This window comes from Ovis aries, chromosome X (assembly GCF_016772045.2).
Source record: "Ovis aries strain OAR_USU_Benz2616 breed Rambouillet chromosome X, ARS-UI_Ramb_v3.0, whole genome shotgun sequence".
NCBI classification, from domain to species: domain Eukaryota; kingdom Metazoa; phylum Chordata; class Mammalia; order Artiodactyla; family Bovidae; genus Ovis; species Ovis aries.
In genome coordinates, this window is record NC_056080.1 from 6,420,802 (window position 1) to 6,434,095 (window position 13,294).

Genomic DNA, 13,294 nt, shown 5'->3' on the forward strand with positions numbered 1-13,294 from the left:
GGCTGAGAAACCCGGAGCAGGCACGACTGTCTAATTATCTGTCTATCTGTCCATCCATCCATCTATCCATGCATCTATCAGAGTGAGGCTGAGAAACCCTGACCTCAGGGTGTCTAAGTATCTATCTATCTACTAATACATCTACCTACTTATTCTATCTGTCCATCCATTCATCCACCCATCATCATCCATCATCCACCATCGATCCATCCATTGATCCATATATGTACCTATCCATCATCCACCCATCACCCACCCATCATCCATCCATCACCCATCCATCCATCCATCCATCCCTCCACGCACCCATCCATCCACGTAAGCACCTGTGGCTGTGGTTCACAGACTGGGAGGGCTTTACCCTCTGAGGGGACGTATGAGAACATCCACCCATCCATCCACCCATCCACTCATCCATCGACCCACCCACCCATCCATCTATCTATCTATCCACCTACTCATCCATCCATCCACCATCCATTCACCCATCACCCATCCATCACCCATCCATCCATCATCCATCCATCCATCTATCCACCCACCCATCCATCCATCCATCCATCATCCATGCAACCATCCATCACCCATCCATCCATCATCCATCCATCCATCTATCCACCCACCCATCCATCATCCATCATCCATCCACCCATGCACCCATCCATCCACCATCCATCCACCCATCACCCATCCATCACCCATCCATCCATCATCCATCCATCCATCTATCCACCCACCCATCCATCATCCATCATCCATCCACCCATGCACCCACCCATCCATCCCTGCACGCACCCGTCCATCCACGTAAGCACCTGTGGCTGTGGTTCACAGATGGAGGGCTTTAGCCTCCGAGGAGATGTATGAGAACATCTGGAGACATTCTGGCCGTGGCAGCGATGGGGGTAGAGGCTGCCCCTGGCGTGCAGTGGGAGGAGCCCAGGGGCCCTCCTCCACACCCCACACAGGGCCCAGGACGCCCCCCATCAGAGACTCGTCCGGCCCCAGATGTCAGCGGGGCTGAGGCTGAGAAAGTCTGACCGGGCACGGCAGACTGGACGACTCTGTGATGCGGGGTGGCGTCCTAGCCCCGTGGGGTGCAGAGCAGTGACCCCGGTCTCCACCCAGCACGCAGCAGGCGCGTTCTCCCCGCTGAGGACTGAGCAGCAGAAAGGCCCTCAGGCGTTGGCAAGCATCGCCTCGAGGCAGAATCCCGCAGATCGAGAGTGACCGGTTTAGACTCAGCTGTTTGTACGGGGGCTGGGAGAACCTCCACCTCCTTTCAGGGATAAACTGGGGCGGGAAGATGCAGGCGGCAAGGAGAAGGGGTCCCTGTAGATGAACAGAGACACGTGTGCATCTGGCTGAGTCCCTTTGCTGTTCACCTGAAACCGTCAGAGCACTGTTAATCGGCCATATCCCAACCCAAAACAAAAAGTTTAAGAAAAGGCTGTGGTCGACACATACACACTATTGAAACTCCGTGTAAAACACATAAAACACACGAGAGCCTACTGTATACCACAGGGAACTCTGTTCAGGTTCACATGGCAGCCTGGATGGGAGGAGAGTTTAAGGGAGATTGGATCCACGTATATATGTCTGGCTGAGTACCTTTGCTGTCGGCCTGAAACCATCACAGCATCGTTAATTGGCTACATTCCAAAACAAAACAGAAGTATAGTTTAAAAAATCTGAATATAAATGAATCATTGCTCCTGGGCAAGCCCATCACCCAGGATGACCTGATGGATGTTTACAAACCATAGAGCTCATGGGAACAGAGAAACGTGGATGTGCCCCTGAATTAACCACTGACATTGACCAATTCTGAGCCAGAAAGCAAAAGGCAACACACGTTAAAGGGCTGATATTTTGCAGAGCAGAACTAAGCTGGAAATCAGCAACAGAAAGTTACCTAAAGTCCCCCAGGATGCATCAGTTGCACAGCTCGTTTCAAAATAACCCACAGGCCAAAGGGAAATCAAAGAACTAGGAAGGGAAACAGAAAAAATATTTGGAACTGGATACAAAGGCAGACACAGGGCCTTCCCTGGCGGCCCAGGTGTGAAGACTTTGCCTTCCAGGACAGACGCTGCAGGCTCAATCCCTGGTCTAAGATCCCACAGGCCTTGCAGTCAAAACACCAAAACAGCAAGCAGAAGCAATATTGTAGCAAATCAAACAAGGATTTAAAAAAAAAAGATTCACATTTAAAAAATATTTTTTAAAAAATGCAAGCACAACCCAAGGAAATCTGTGGGGCGCAGCTTAGACTGTGTTGAAAGGAGTATTTTCAGGGTTATATGCTGGCAGGAGGAAAGAAGGGTTTAGAACGAATAGTTTATGCTCTCACCTTAAGAAATTAAGGAAAACCGTAGTCAACACCGAAGAAGTAGAAAGAAGGAAGCGGGAAGGAGCACACATCACGGAAATTGAAAGCAGAAAGGCAGCGGGGATGACCAATTGAATCAAACACCGGTTCCCTGATTGGTCAATAAACTGGCGATAAACTGAGCAACCGCTTGTCAGATCAATCCAGGAAGCGAAGTGAAGCGAAAGCCGCTCAGCCGTGTCCGACTCTTTGCGACCCCGTGGGCTATACAGCCCATGGGATTCTCCAGGCCAGAATACTGGAGGGGGGGGGCCTTTCCCTTCTCCAGGGGGTCTTCCCAACCCAGGGATGGAACCCAGGCTTCCCGCATTAGGGACAGGCTACCCACTCCAGTATTCTTGGGCTTCCCTTGTGGCTCAGCTGGTAAAGGATCAATCCGGGAAATAAAAGCAAAAATAAATAGCAGGCCAAGTGTGAAGGAGGCTGAATGGACATCACTCAGACCGTATGGACTGCATTAAAAAATTAATAAGAGGGACCTCCCTGGCCGTTCAGTGGCTGAGACTTCACCTCCCAACTCAGGGGGTGGTGGGTTCAGTCGCTGGTCAGGGAGCGAGGACCCTCCCACAAGCCTCCTGGCCAAATACTAACACAAAGAACAGAAGCAACATTGCAACAAAGTCAAAAAAGACTTTAAAAATGATCCACATTTAAAAAAAAAAAAAACAACAACAACCTTTAACAAACTATTACTAGGAAACTAGTATAAACAAACTCATGTCCACCAACCTAACAACTTAGGTAAATAGATCTCATTTCCTCAAAATAGACAAATCACCAAAATTCACTCAGAAAAATATGAATAACTGTCATGTAACTACTACAGTGGGTTCCCCAGGTGGTGTGAACAGTCAAGAACCTACCTATCAAAGCAGGGTTCGATCCCTGGGCTGGGAAGATCCCCTGGAGAAGGGAATGGCAACCCACTCCAGTATCCTTGCCTAGAGAATCTCATGGACACAAGAGCCTGGAGAGCTACAGTCCATGGGGTCACAAAGACTCAGATAGAACTGAGTGATTAATACTACAACCTTAAAGGAATTAGACTGATAGTTAAATACTTAGGACAAAAAAAAAAAAAAAAAAACCTCCAAACTTGATGGTTTCACAGGCAAATTCTACCAAATATTTAAGGGGCGGGGGGAATCTCTGTTCTCCACAAACATTGCCAGAAGACAGAAGTAGGGGAAACACGCATCAATTGATGATGTTAAGGATTTGGGCATATCTGCTGTTAACGATCTCTTGCCACGGGTTTCGTGGGCTTGTAACGTCTTAAGCCCGCTTTGACCATGTGTGAGATAGAGAGCCAGCCTGACGTGTGACGCAGGGAGCCCGAAGCCGGTGCTGCGTGACAACCTGAAGGGTGGGCTGGGGAGGGAGGTGGGAGAGGGGTTCCAAAGGGAGGGGCCACATGCATGCCTGTGGCTGATTCATGTAAGGCACAGGCCATCACAAGGCCACAATTATCCTCCAACTAAACTAGATACATTTGAACAAGTTTTTAATCAGAGTAATGCTGGCTTCCATCATGCATTAAGAAAAAGTTGAAAGCATCAGTACAAACAGAGCAATTTCCACGAATGACGGTTGAACGAAACAGGACTCCCTCCTAGAAACGGGATATCGGTTCAAGCTTTGGAACAAACCAAGGTCACTCACCACGGCAAGGGAAGACAGCGGAAGAGAAAGTCTCCGACCACAGCAGACGCGGGGAAGACAGCTGGCAGACGCCAGCCTTCAGCTACGTCCTTCAAAATGTGTGGAATCTCAGAAACACGGGACCGATGAACCTGCTCGTGGGGCAGGAATAGCGGAGGATACCTAAGAAACGGGCACAGGAGGGCAAGCGGGCGGTGGGATGGACCGAGAGCGCAGCGCTGACCTCTGTAGCGGCCGCGTGTAACGCAGACAGCCAGTGGGAGCCGCTGTGGAGACAGGGGCTCAGCGCGCGGCTCTGTGACGGCCCAGAGCGGGTGGGCTGAGGTGTGAAGCAAGAGGGAGGGGGTATATGCATCCGCCTGGCTGATCCATGCTGCTGGCACAGCAGAGACCAACACGCAATGCCATAAAGCAATTATATGCACACACAGAGAATCCACTTGGGGTTGTCAAGGAGGAAGGAGCAGAGGGGGAAATTGGGAGTCTGAGATTCACAGACACACACCACGGTGTGCAAGACAGACAGACACGCAGGACCTACCGTATGCCACGGGGAGCTCTACTGAATACCCTGTAATAACTTGCCTGAAAAACTAAATAACAACAGCGCTTCTCAAACTAAGCATAGACTTCTATACACCTGTTAAAAAAAAAGCGCCCACCAACACTGCCAGCTAATTACCCTTCATGGTTAAGACTGCTCCCCTAAGAGGGTCGGGAAACATACGGAAGCCAACTCACTCTCCTAGGCACCATCCAACGGGACATGCTACAGTGAGACCAAGAAAGAACGGACACCAGGAAGTAGGCAAGCTCCGTTTATAAAAAAAAAAAAAGAGAGAGAAAGAGAGAGACTGTCTAGATGGACTAAAAAATGCCTGGAGAAAAAGATGCTCAGAGAAGTCATGTGAGTCTAGCAAGACTGTGTCACAAAACAAGACTAGTTTATAAAAGTCAGTGGTATTTTTTTATAGACTAGCGATGAATAATTAGAAGCTAACTTTTTTGAAAACACTTGTGAGTATTGCTGGCGTTTAGGGGAGAATGGAAACATGTATTTGCACGGCGGAGCCCCTTTGCTGTCCACCGGCAGCTATCAAAACACTGTTAACTTGCTACAGTCCATTATAAACTAAGACGATCAAAAAGACATTATGTCGGGCAGACCCCCTGGAGAAGGGCAAGGCTACCCACTCCAGTGTTCTGGCCTGCAGAATCCCATGGACTGTAGACTCCGTGGGGTCACAAAGAGTCGGACACGACTGAGCGACTTTCACTTTCAGGATAAACAAGACGTGATCTACGTGCATGTTGTTGTGGTTGGGTAGTCACTCCGTCGGGTCTGACTCTTTGTGACCCCATGGACTGTAGCCCCCAAGGCTCCTCTGTCCATGGGATTCTCCAGGCCAGAATACTGGAGTGGGTCGCCGTTCCCTTCTCCAGGGGGTCTTCCCAACCCAGGGATCGAACCCGTGTCTCCTGCATTGGCAGATAGATTCTTAACCACTGAGCAACCAGGGAAAGGCATCACACACACACACACACACACACACACACACACACACACACGCAGTGGAATCCTACTCAGTCATAAAAAAAGAAGAAAACAATGCGCTTTGCAGCAGCAGGGATGAACCCAGAGATTGTCACACAAAGTAAGTCAGGGAAAGAGAAATACCATACGGCACCGCTTAGACGCGGAATCTAAACTACGACCCGAACGAAAGCATTTAGAAAACAGAAAGAGACTCACACACACGGAGAATCGACTTGGGGTTGTCAAGGAGGAAGGAGCAGAGGGGGAAATTGGGAGTCTGAGATTCACAGACACACACCACGGCGTGCAACACAGACAGACAAGCAGGACCTACTGTATGCCACAGGGAGCTCTGCTGAATACCCTGTAATAGCTTGCCATGGAAAAGAATCTGAGAAAGAACATAGATGTATATGCATGCGTGTATATTTCCTGAAAACATAGTAACACTGTTGATCAGCTATACTCCAATACAGAATAGAAAGGTGAAAACAGACACTGATGTGTCAGTGACATCAGGGTAGACACGAATTCACAGAAATGAGGAAACCAAAACACAGCCATGCTCACAGCGAAAACTGATTTTTTAACAAAGATGATAAGATGATTCAATGGGGAAAGGATAATTTTTTAAAAAACAAATGGTGCTAGAAACCTTGGGGCCGGCCTTAAGCAAGAGCAACGCCGTACTTTTATACGTCACGTCATAAGACAGTCAACTCAACGTACGATAAGCCGGGCGCTTCACTGGCGGCCAACCAGTAAAGAATCTACCTGCCAATACAGGAGGCCCGGGCTCGATCCCGGGGTTGGGAAGATCCCCTGGAGAAGGACACAGCAACTCACCGCAGTACTCTTGCCTGGAAAGTCCCGTGAGAGTGAAGCCTGGCGGGCTATAGTCCATGCGGTCACAAAGAGTCGGGCACGACTGGGTGACTAACACTTGCTTACTTCCTTACCAGTATCCTTGGCTGGAGAGTCCCACGGAGAGTGGAGCCTGGCGGGCTACAGTCCACGGGGTCGCAGAGACTCAGACATGACTGTGCCTGCACGCACCAAATCCGTAAATAGAGATGCGGCTGGAACTGGTCCCACCAGGCGAGTCCCGCGTGAATGAATCGTACGTGTCTACTCGATGGCCGCAGGAGCTTCAGGTAGGTGCTTCCACATGACCCTGGGTGTGTCTGGGAGCATGTTTGTGGACGAGCCGAGCACTCGAATGGGTGGGCTGAAAAAAGTAGATGGCTGCCCCTAGCGCGGGTGGGCCTCGTCTAATCAGCTGAAGGTCTGGACGGCCCAGAACCGCAAACCTTCCTGAGGTGAGAGAGAATCCCTCCTGCCCGACTCCTCCACAGGGGCCTGGGTCTCCTCCTGCCTGTGGACCTAAACAGGAACATCAGCTCTTGCTGGGTCTCCGGCTCGTTGCCTCACCTGCCGATCTCAGGACCTGTCAGCCTCCCTGGCACTGTGAGCCAATTCCTCAAAATAGATATCTCCCCATCAGCTACCTATCCACCCACCCGCCCATTCATCTGTCTTGTCTCCAAGTCCAGGTATCTATCTATCCACCCATTCATGTATCTGACCCAGCTATCTATCCATCTGTCATTCTCTGTTTCGCTGCCAACCCACCCTTGTACCTATAGGCCTCTCCATCCATCCATTGCCCTGTCTATGATTTATCAACCTAGATATCTATCCATCCATCATTATCTATCTCCCTATCCATCCACCCATCCATCACGTACCTTATCTATCAATCTAGGTATCTGTCTCTCCATCCATCCACCTGTCTATATTATCTAGGTATCTATCCCTCCATCATTATCTATCCATCCAATCCATCACCTATCTATCTAGGTATCTATCCCTCCATCATTATCTATCTCCCTATCCATCCACCCATCCATCACCTGTCTATCTTATCTTTCGATCTAGGTATCTGCCTCTCCATCCATCCACCTGTCTATATTATCTAGGTATCTATCCCTCCATCATTATCTATCTCCCTATCCATCCACCCATCCATCACCTGTCTATCTTATCTTTCGATCTAGGTATCTGCCTCTCCATCCATAATTATCTATCCATCCATCCATCCATCCACCCACCCATTCACCTGTCTTATCCAGCAGTCAACTACCTACCCATCTTATCTGTAATCTGTCATCCAGCCAGCCAGCCATCCGTTGACCATTCTGCTATCTCTCATCTATTCATCTTTCCATCCACCGATATTTTATTATCTATCCATCTATCGATAATGCTCTATATATCTTTTGTCTATATATCTGTCCAATTATCCATCTATCATTTATCTATCTACCTACCAATTTTCTACCATCTGTCTACCTGTCTAATCTATATATCTGCGTCACCTATATAATCTAAGTATCTATCATTATTATGAGCTGCTGCTGCTGCTGCTGAGTCACTTCAGTCGTGTCCGACTCTGTGCGGCCCCAGAGACGGCAGCCCACCAGGCGCCCCCGTCCCTGGGATTCTCCAGGCAAGAACACTGGAGTGGGTTGCCATTTCCTTCTCCAATGCATGAAAGTGAAAAGTGAAAGTGAAGTCGCTCAGTCATGCCCGACTCTTAGCGACCGCGTGGACTGCAGTCCACCAGGCTCCTCTGTCCATGGGATTCTCCAGGCAAGAGTCTTGGAGTGGGGTGCCACTGCCTTCTCCATTATGAGCTAATATCATCTATAATCTAATATATATGTATCTACTTTTTGTCTATATGTATACATACACACACACACTATCCCTCCATAAACACCCATGTTAATCTTGGAACACATGCGTGAAGAAGACTCTGATTTGCTCCCGAAACCAGAAGCCCTTGTGAGACCTTCAGAAGCACTAGTTTCAGAAACACAAACTCCACCTATTTTTACTCTCTATCCATCAATAATCTACTCATCTTTTATGTACACATCAGTCCATTTACCCATCTACCCATCCATACACCTGTCTTATCACATTGGTATCTATCCATCCATCCATCATTATCTCTCTACCCGTCCATCCATGCACCTGTCTTTACTAACAATCAAGTACCCGCCCAGCTATCTGTCCTGTCTACCCACTGTCTATCCATTCTCTAGCTGGCTAGCATCCATCCAACTTATCATTCTACTATCATCTATTCCTCTCTCCATTGATCAATTTCAGGCTACGCTGGTGGCTCAGATGGTGAAGAATCTGCCTGCAACGCAGGAGACCTGCGTTCCATCCCTGGGTCGGGAAGATCCCTGGAGGAGGGAAACGCAACCCACTCCAGTATTCTTGCCTGGAGAATCCCATGGACTGGGGAGCCTGGCGGGATACACAGTCCGTGGGGGTCGCAAAGAGTCAGACACGACTGAGTGACTAACTCTTTCACCTTCAGCTATCTATCTGATCCATCTGCCCACCTGTTTCCCATCTGCTACGTATCTGTCCGTCTGTCAGCAGCCCCTTCCTTCCACACACGTGTCAGCTCATCCACCCATCAACCCCCAGTCTTCCCACCTAGCTGCCGACTTTCTCTCACCTGTCTACGCTTCCCATCTGTGTATCTGCACCAACTGTCTATTCACGTCTCTATCATCTCATCCTTGTGTTATGTCATCAGCTACCCTCACGCTGGTTTATGCCTACATCCGTATGTCCTGTCTGTCTCTATATGCAAACAGACGCACATCATCCCTCCAGAAACCCGCGCGGCCCTTAGAGCGCACTTGGGAAGAAAACCCCCATTTGCTTCTGAAACCAGAGGCCCCCGTGAGGCCGAACTTCAGAAACGCAAACCCCAGAGTCTCCAGTCATGTCACTCCAGCGGCATCCGTCCGGGGCAGCGTGGCCCCAGTCTTGGGCCGGGTCCTGGAGCGTCAGTCCACCCCTAAAGAGCATCGGCCGGGGGGTACGGGCTTTGCACTTGTGCCCATCCATTCAGCGAAGAGACCAGAGCTGCCCAGGTCATCGATGCCCAGCCATGGCGGTGGCGGTGGGTCCCGTCAAGGCCACCATCAGAAAGGATTCACTGTCCTGGGGTGTCTGCATGCAGGCTTGGAACCGAAGTGAGTTTAGCAGACTTCCCTGGTGGCCCACTGGTTCGGAATCCACCTGCCGATGCTGGGGACTCGGGTTCGATCCCTGGTCCGGGAAGATCCCACATGCTGCGGGGCAACTAAGCCCACGAGGCACGAAAACTGAGCCTGCCACCAGAAAGCCTCGCGTGAGACCTTCAGAAATACCGGCTTCAGAAACACAGACTCCACCTATTCTTACTGTCTCTCCATCTACCAAGAACCTCTCTGTGTGTTTTTAATCTCTGCTGTGTTGTGCTTAGTTGCTCCGTCCTGTCTGACTCTTTTGCAAACCCGTGGACTGTAGCCCGCCAGGCTCCTCTGTCCACGGGGATTCTCCAGGCAAGAATACTGCAGTGGGTTGCCATGCCCTCCTCCAGGGAATCTTCCCAATCCAGGGATCAAACCCAGGTCTTCCACACCGCAGGTAAGTTTTTTCTTTATAGTCTGAGCCACCAGGGAAGCCCAAGAATACTGGAGTGGGTAGCCTATCCCTTCCCCAGGAGCTCCTCCCGAGCCAAGAATCGAACCAGGGTCTCCTGCCTTGCAGGCAGATTCTTTCCCAGCTGAGCCACCAGGGAAGCCCGCTTTTATCCATACATCTGTCCGTGTGTCTGTCTGTCCACCATCTACCTACCCACCCATCCACTCATGAGCCCCATGTTCCACAACAAGAGAAGCCCCTGCAATGAGAAGCCCCGACACCTCGGAGAGTAGCCCCTGCTCGCCGCAACTAGGGAAAGTCACACCCAGCCATGTACACCCAGGGCTGATTCACGTTGACGTCTGGCAAAAACCACCGCAACGTTGTGAAGCAGTTAGCCTCCAATTAAAGGAAAAAAAAAAAGACTCACTGCAGTTAAAGCAAATAAATAAATAAAGTGAACGTAGCTACCAAACATCTCTGGAAATGCCAAACACGGGGACGTCCCAGCACCTGCGGCCCCCTGGCTGGGGGGACATCCGTACATCTTAGAGAAATACTCCCATCGCCCCTTGAGCTGGGTGCTGTTTCAAAGCGCCCCCCACCCGCCGGGTGCATTTTGGGTTCTCTGCCCCCTGCCACGATCAGCCATGAAGCCGGAGGTCCTTCCCCAAGCCCTATGGTGGGCTCAGCCTCATTCATTTCGTGGGGCACCCAGAGTCCCATCTGAGCTCAACAAACAGAATCCAAGCATGGTCCAGACGCCCAGCCTGGCTTGGGACAGCCCCACCACGACGGGGGATCTGCCCTCAAGAGCAAGTCAACAAGGGGGAGCCTCTCGGATGAGATCTCGGGAGCCCCGCACCGAGACACTCTGCACCAGGCAGTTTACCCGTTCCCCCCATAATTTGACCACAGCGCAGCACGTATTTCAGGAACACACTGCCACCTTATAGAATCTGCGTCTTAAACGCACGGCCTTCTAGCAGAAGTCACCCCTGACGCTGTCATAAAGGTTTAAGAGACGTAAGGAAACCGGGTGTCACTGGGGCAGTTTCTCCAGCCGGGCGGATGGAAACCAAAGCATGTGATGAGCCATCCCTGGGCGGGAGGGCTGTGGCCTGTGCAGACCGCCAACTGCGTCTCCCATGGGCAATCGAGACCGTCACTGTCAGTTCAAGAGCCGATGAGGGTCCCAGACATACGGGAAGGAGAGAGAGATGTGTGGAGGGGCCACCTCCAGGGACTGTCTGGCTGAGCCCAGAATCTGACCAGTGAGAAGGACTGCCATCCCTCCCTCCCTCATCCCGAACAATGAGTGAGAAACTCAGAAAGCTGGTCCGTGATGGCCTCGCCACATCAGATTGCTAACCTCCACACCCACTAGGATGGCTCTAGTCTGAAAAACAGAAATGAGCAAGTTAACCAGGATCTGGAGAGAGAAAGACTTGTTCACAACCTCTGGTGTGAATGGAAAGGGTGGTGCCAGTGTGGAAAAGTTTGACTTGATTTTGCAACCCGGCAATTCTGCTCCTGGATATACACCCAAAGGAATGGAAACTTAGGGTTCAAACAAAATGGCCTGCCCGAATCTTCACAGTGGCACTAGTCACAATCACCAAAGCACGAAAGGGGCCCAACTGTCCGTCAAGGTGATGGATGGGTAAATGACATGCGGTCCATCCCCAGAGTGGAACATTACGCAGGCATGAAAAGGAGTGAAGCTCTGCCTCAGGCCACAGTCTGGATGGACCTTGAACACACAGCACTCAGGGAGAGGGGCGGCCGCAGAAGGGCACGGGAGGACACTGTCTCGGTCTGCTCGGGCGGCCACAGGAAAATACCAGGCTGCAGGCTTCAGCAACAGGAACAGAGTTCCTACCGCTCTGCAGGCCAGGAGGCAGAGATCGCGGTGTTACGACAGATGTGCATGGGGAAATGGGTGGGTGGGTGGATAATGGATGGGTCGAGGGGTGGATGGGTGGGTGGGTGGGTGGATGGATGGATGGATGGATAGATGGATGGGTGGGTGGATGGGTGGATGGATGGATGGATGGGTGGATGAGTGGGTGCGTGGGTGGGTGGGTGTGTGGATGTATGAGTGGATGGATGGATGAATAGATACACGAATGGACAATGGACCGATGGACTCCTGGATGGATGTGTAGGTGGGTAGATGGATGGATGGATGGGTGGATAGATACATGAATGGATGATGCATGGATCTGAGGGTGGATAGATGGATGGATGGAATACATGGATGGATGGATGAGTAGATAAATACATGAATGGATGGATGGACGGATGTGTGGGTGGATGGATGGATGGGTAGATAGATATATGAATGGGTGGATGATGGATGGATTGATGGACAGATGGATGGGTGGGTGGGCGGGTGTGTGGATGTATGAGTGGATGGATGGATGGATTGATACGTGGATGGATGGATGATGGATGGATGGATGGATGGACAGATATATGAATGGATGATGGATGGCTGGGTGGGTGGATAGATGGAAGGATGGATGGGTAGATGGATACACGAATGGATGGATGGATGGGTGGATGTGTGGGTGGATGGCTGGATGGATGGATGGATGGATGTGTGGCTGGATGGATGGATGGGATGAGACAGGAGGGGGATTTTTTTTTTAATGGGCACTTTCTGACCACCTTGAAAACAAAGTTTAAAAACAAGACTGCAGACTTCCCTGGAGGCCCAGTGGTTAAGAATCCATCTGCCAATGCAGGCACTCAGCTTCCATCCCTGGTCCAGGAAAATTCCACCCGCCTCGGACCAACGGGGCCCATGAGCCACAACGGCCGAAGCCCACGTATGAAGAGGCTGTGTGCCTAGACAAGAGAGGCCCCCACAGCGAGAAGCCCGTGGACCCCAACTCAACAGTAGCCTGCACACAGCAAGAGAGACCTCATGGAACCAAGGTGAAGTTCGAGGAAAACCAGGCTTGCTTCCCAGATCCCGCACTCTTTGCAGACGGAAGGTTTGTCTTGGCCCTGGTGTCAAGCAAGTCGGTCAGCAGCGTTTCTCCAACACCACGAGCCCACTCTGTCTCTGTCTCACGCTTTGGTAATTCTCACAGGATGTCAAACTTCCTCACGATGATTATATCAGGAGCGGCCTCTCTGATCTCTGCTGTGACGACTACAGTTCACTGGAGGCTCAGACGATACTGAGGGTTCTT